The sequence below is a fragment of the Lates calcarifer genome, linkage group LG24 (assembly GCF_001640805.2).
Source record: "Lates calcarifer isolate ASB-BC8 linkage group LG24, TLL_Latcal_v3, whole genome shotgun sequence".
Classification (NCBI taxonomy): Eukaryota; Metazoa; Chordata; class Actinopteri; family Centropomidae; genus Lates; species Lates calcarifer.
Window position 1 is genome coordinate 12,137,957 of NC_066856.1, and position 6,905 is coordinate 12,144,861.

Sequence of the window (6,905 nt, forward strand, 5' to 3'; positions counted from 1 at the left end):
TATCAACCAAAAGTGTTTTTTGAGATGCTATCCTTATGGTTAAGGTTTGGTTAAACCTGTGTTAAGTGACTTTTTTTTCCCACTTGGGGGCAGTGCAGCATGCTGCAAACACAACACTGACATATTGTTACTGACAAAATTTGGTAGTCGATGTGGACTGTCTGCAGTGTGAGTGCACCAACTGCGTTTGTGCCAGACAAGTAAACTAGACGCTCATTTCATACACTGTATGTATGTACTGTTTATTTCGTGTCATTGGTCCTAATCTTGTTTAGAGGTTGTACACACTGTTACCTTTTTTGACTTTTTCATTTTATTGAGCCAAATACAGCAACGGAGTGCTTCTTGTTGTTGGCATGAGGTTGTTGTGTTTTCTAATGCACATCTGTGAAACACATTCCCCCAGCTGTAGTATGAATAGAAGCATGTCTGTGTCCATGTGAGGGCAAGTGGAAACCATGAACTGGCTAGCTGCTAAATACTAAACTGCGTTTACCAGCTAGTCACTAAATGTGTTCATATTTTTTTTAATTAAATATCAATCAGTGCAAGTAAAACTGCAAATGAAGGTGAACACTAGTCATGGTTAATAGGTTAAAACCAACATTAACTGTTGTAGCAGACAGGATATGAACCACTGTCTTTGTCAAAGTCAGACACTTTGTTTCTTTTGTGCATTATAATCATGCTGCACTACCTCCTCCTCTGCTTCTGACAGGCAAGTTGTTACTCACGCAATGACAGGAGGTCAGAACAGGTCAGGAATATTTAATCATTGCTTGTTTTAGGCATTTGAATACACAACCAGTGGTGCCTTTTTCTGGTGAGGAACACCCAGGTCTTACCAAATGGAAATGGATGTATAACACCCCATTTTTCCTGAAGTCATTTTGCATGTTATCAGTATGTATTTGAAAAGCGTAAAATATGCAGACATGACATGTGAAATGTCCCTGAAAGCTGTTTAAATAATCCCACGGAAGCACAGAGCGAGGAAAGTCTCACGAACTCTTATCAGGTGAACAGTGAAAAAGTGATCAAACAGTGGCGTTTGCCAGTTTTTTAATGTGTCTCAGTGGTATCAGCAAATTGATGCAGCTCCCTGGGGTTAAACAGGTAAAAAATATCAGATCACTTTAGGTATTTCCAACCCAGTAGCAAGTTTTTTTCACCATTTACACCTTGTATAAAGTCCAGGCAATGATGAGTGCCATCATATACAGCGGATCAGATGCAGGGAGCAGTAAATTCAGTAAGTGCACATCCTCTTGTGTGACCACAATTGAAGTGACAAGTAGCTCAAGCAATCTCCCAACCCCGAGGTTAAGCTGTGGGGGTTTTGAACTGATGGTGATGATGGGTAAAGAGTGACAGGCTAATTCAGCGGCCTGGTCCGTGACTGCATATGTGTAGAGTTAGGATTGTTGTGTAAAGGTTGTGCAAAGACGTTGGCTGGAAGTTTTCAAAGTGGAAATTCACAGGCTTTACAGTGCAGAGTGAAGGTGTACGTGCGTTTCATATGAGCTGTGACACTGGTTGTGTTGATAAATAGCAGTTTCATACAGAGCTGAGTTAATATTCTGTCCCCCTCTGTGAGCTCTGCCCTATACTGTGAGGTGAAGGTATAGATGAAATGAAGGATGGAGGAGAAGAGATAGTGCTGTAAAAAATATTTATGTACACAAAATACATTTTCTGGTGAATTAATTTACATGGTATCATGAATTTGGATCAATATTCTATAGGGTTGAGATGTAAGTCTGTCAAAGTAAAGCAAGCTCTTTGGTGTTTTCCTATTCAGATGCTGCCCCTGCTGTGGTGATGGTTCCTTTTGAAAAAGATTCAAAGCCTAACGGACAGACACTTCTGAATTTCAGTTTAAATTAATCTGGCTTGCAGAGGGGGTTTTGAAAAGTGAAAGGTCTGTTGGATTGAAACCAAGCAGAAGATGCACCACGGAGGCATATTTAATTGAGCTTTACACTTGGTAAAATAATTAAAAAGTTGAACTGGAGATAATGAATAAAGAGTGTGACGCATGTGCAGAGGAAAAGAGCAGAAAGTAGCTCAGTGTTTGTCTGGACGAGCCCCAGAAGGATGTTAAAATATTTAAGCAGTGCACTGTGTTCGGAGTCCATTCTCTGGCACAAAAACAATATTGATCTATGATGTAATCAGGCTAATCCAATTGGTGTGAAGATGAAAGAGTGGTATGTGTGATCATTGGGGCTGCACAGCACCAAACAATGTTTTAGCAAAAATACTGTAATCAGAAAGCCATTGCACCCTGACCTAACACACACACTAATAAGGCTAATGATAATTCTTTTAATTTTAATCATTTTATTCTTTTCCTCTGCTTTATCCTCAGTTTTCTTCATAAGCCTCCTCTGAACTGTTATGAAAAGCACATAAATGTCAAAAACCCTGTAAGCAATACCAAGTGCCCTAATCATGTATTAATTGATTTTTTTTTTTTTTTTTTTTTTTTAAATTTTTTAAAACATTGATTTTCTCTGCTGGAGTTATGAAGATGAGGTGAGGCGTGCTGTTTTCAGGCTGTGCTGGAGTAATTTAAAGGGGAGTTTATTCACTAGATCAGATGAACCCTTTAATCTAGTCTCTGTAATTAATCTAACGTGCTGTCAAGGCCTCAGCCAACAACCTTGCTGATACTAATTCAGTACACCTAACTGACATGAATGTGGTTAAGCCGTGGTATTATAAATATGTAGATACTCATTTTAAGATTGTGTCGTGAAGATTTGCTGTTTGTCTTATAGTGATAGTTTTGGGTCTGTTGGTCAGACAAAACAAGACAACACCACAGACTCATTGGGGTATTTTTTTTATAGCCAAAACAATTGATTAACCACGACAATGATTGACAGATAAATCAATACTTAAAATAACAGCCCTAGACATGTTTGAAGTATGAATCTCTCATTTTCTGATTTCAAATATGTAATTTTTCAAGAGATAATACATGAGAAAATGCGGTTTTCATAGTGATTTGTTACATTTGACATGTTAAATATCTAAAAATTACATGTGGTAATAAGGTTAATGTGATCGTTAATGAAAAAACCATGTGTGTCTGTGTGTAAAATGGTGCTTCACGTATGATAAATTAGACTCACATTGTAGGAAGCTCAGTGACACACTAAATCAGGTAAATAAAGCGTAACTTAAAACTATTGTTGACTGTCACTAACCTTTCACTGTAGCCTTGGAGATACATATCCTAAGACTTTTTCTATAGAATTGAGTTTTTGTTAATACATTTGTGTATTGATTTTCCATTGTGAAACCTCTCCCAGTGTGCACCAGGCAGGGAAACACCTGGACATGTCGCTACTGTATGACAGCTCTACTTTTATTGTGCTCTGTTTAGTTATTGAGTGTAAATATATAAATAAATTTTTTTAATTAGGCAGCTAATGCCCGTGAACAGCATCAAAACTGTGACTGGCAACACTGAAGCTATAGGCAAACGCAAGAAGGGTTCATTTTCAGTTCAGAGAATATAAATGTCTCTCTGTAAATCTATTCACTGAGCCTCTGGCTCACACCAGCTGTCCTTGGTCAGGGCTCAACAAGCCTGCAGTCAAAATTGTGAATGTTTTTTTTTTTGTTTTTTTCCCCCCAGACAGCCAGCCTGCAATGACCTGGTATTCCCAGCAGTGATGTAATTACACTAGACAATCCCATAAGCATATTGTGTCATCTCTGCTCAAAACAGAAAAACACTGGAGTTTGAAATTATGGAATATCATCTGGTACGACATATCGTACTACTCATGCAGCTCTTACGGATGCAGCTAGAGGTAATTCACTCTGGTGGTTTTGACGCTGAAGAGGCTGCAAAAGGGGCAGCAAACTGTGACAAGTCCTGTATTCAACATTTGAAGCTTACATGCCCCACTTATTCTCCCACTGAATTGTCATGCATGAGACTGGACACCATCGCTCTATGAAAACACAGAGTTTGTGCTGATGATTCACCGGAGGAGGCTGCGTATGACGGCTGAGTAGATGGTGGAGAGAAAGAAGAAAGGACTACATTAGACCATCCTAGGATTTGTCTCTTTTTGATATGCCTTAAAGTGAAATGTTATGGCCACAACCAAAGATTATGATGAGAAGGATTATGTTATTAGTCGGATGTTGACTCAGGTGGATGTCACATTTGTTTTAGGAATGAAAAACAATCATCTTTTTTCAGGACATTTAACTGAAGATGCAAAAATTAGAATGAACCTAAATGGGATTCATTTACAAGATAATTTAAGTTCTTGAAGTTTCACCTTGGGTGGCAGCAATGAATATCTCAAAAATAGCTTTTATTTCCCCGCATTTGTTCAGCTGATGTTCAGTTTGAAACAGTCAATGCAAAACAAGGTTAAAAAAAACAAAAACAATTTTAGGTGAACTAAAATAGAGCAACACCAACAGATAGAAATGATCTTAAAAGACCAATACCTGTGTCTCAAAGCTGCGTCTAAGCTGGCGGTCCATCTTCAGGTTTTGTATGTGCCAGGTGAATCGTTGAGAGTGAGGCCAGATTCTGATTTATTGTTTAGGTTCAAAAATCCTTTAACCTCCTATTTTATGAGTCCTCTCTGGAGTCATTTTTCTCCTCATCTCAATTCGCTGCTGGCCTGCTGCTTGTGGACATCTTTGTTGACTCCCTGCAGGTTAAAAAAATCTAACTCACTGGTGGGCCTGACCCACAGTGAACAGGTGTCAGGCTTCACATCAATATTTGACTATATCTGATTGTACGGTAGAAAAAACCCTCAAAATATTCACTTTATCACATTCGGCAGTAAGGTTTTTTAACCTCTGACTTTGAATAGGTATTCATACATAAAGACACATACTACACTGTAGTTCTCCTGACAGTATTGTATTAAGCAGTACATCATAATGTAGGTATATAATTTTGTCAAGTTCTAGGCTTTAGGCAGGTGATTTGGACTCAAAAGCTTCTCACACAGATGTGACATAACAATAATGCTTCCATTTTAACTGTCACTGCTCTGACAATCAAAGGCTGTTGAACAAAGACCTTCAGCAAAATGACTCTCATTCAGAAGCACAGCATTTTAGAAATTGACCGATTTCATTTTGATTCCCAAAGCAGCGCCTCAGGTGTCCTTGCAGAGTGTGTTCAAAGTGCAGGTCCTTCTGCTAGCTTTATCTGTACCTTAGTAAAATATCATTAAGTTATAAGGGGACTATTAAAGGGGAGCAGAAATAATGTAAAGTAAGCCTCTGGCTTGTGTAGCTGTGTACAAGTGTGTATTTTCAAGTGTATGAATTTGACAGAATTTCAAATGGTGATGCAGTTAGCACATGTTCTGGCATTTGCCATGGTCATCAAAATGTTATTACAATTAAACATTTTTCAACTAAGATTTTATCACTGCTCTTGTTGGGTGGGGGGTCGTCAAAGTTAGTATACCGTAATTCATCCTCAGGAACATGAATATCTGTAGCAAATATCATGACAGTCCATCCATACGTACAAAATTTCATGGCAACCCAACCAATAGTTTCTGAGATATTTCACTCTGAACCTAAGTGGCTGACCAGCAGATAGACATTAGCACCCACAGGGCCATGCTGTTGGCAAGGCTAACAATACACTGATTGGCCTGATATGCCCCAACCCTAGAAACTGTTTTTGCAGCCTGGTGGTGGTCTTAGCATCTGGTTGGGATGCCTCCTGGGTGCCTTCATGTGGAGGTAGTGCAGGCACAACCAAACAGGAGAGGACCCAGAACACAATGGAGGGTCCCATCTGGCCTGGAAATGCTTTGGGATCCCCCAGCAGAGGGAGAGAGGACATGGCTGTCCCTGCTGCCAACATGACCTGGGCCCAGATAATCACTGGAAATGGGTGTGCACACAGGCAAATTAACTAACTGATCTGATGGAGCTGCTAAAATTAATGGTCAAAATTTCAGCCATTATAAGCCTGTAATTGTGATACCAGTGGTCAGATCTGAAAATGAAACCTGCATCAGCTGTGGATTACAATGTGCTCAGTTTTTTCATTCATATTTGATGAATCAAACACATACAGTAAGCTTAGCTGCAAGGGTTTGGGATTATCATCAGTATTAGTTTGAATGTCAAGAACCATTTTACACCAGCAAGACATCAAGACAAGAAGTGCCATGTTACTGAAATTGAAGTTTCAACATTCTTCAGCCCAACATTACGCCTTTTTTTCCCAGACAGTATGAAACCTCAGGTCCTTCAATTACACTTGAAGGCTATAACCATTTTACACTCCAGAAACATAATGATTACACTGGGGCGAAAGGTGAGGTCTCGGTGTGAAATAGCATTCTGCCGAGCTAATTTCCCCTCTGGGAGGTGTGACTGAGGAGCATCTCTCTGTCAAAGATGGACACAGCTTTTCTCTGCAGCCGCACTGTAACACTAATCCACACACACCACCCGAAGGCATGGATGAGTTTTGGCGGAGGACGATACAGTTGTGTTGCTCCCACTGTGTAGAGATCATTTTCATTTGCTGTCATCTTATCAGGAGAGTGGTTGGCTTTCAAAATTCTTTGCACTGATTGCAGATCAGTCTCATACTGTCTTCCAATTGGGTCTCTTATTACTGATGTCAGCCTCTGTGATAAAAAAAACAACAACAACAAAAAAAGGGTTGCATTTTCTTCCCGTCAGCATCAGCAGTCTGTTTTTTATCATGATTTCATGATTTCCAAGTACAAAATTGTGCATACTGAGAGTAAATTAAACAGGTGAGAAGAGGCTTGCTGTTTGCCCTTGAAGTGATGCTGCAGTCATTCCACCGTACAGATTCAGATTGCTTATCAAGCACCAGCTGATTGTCTCTGTGTGTTTTGTCACTTTGCTTGTCA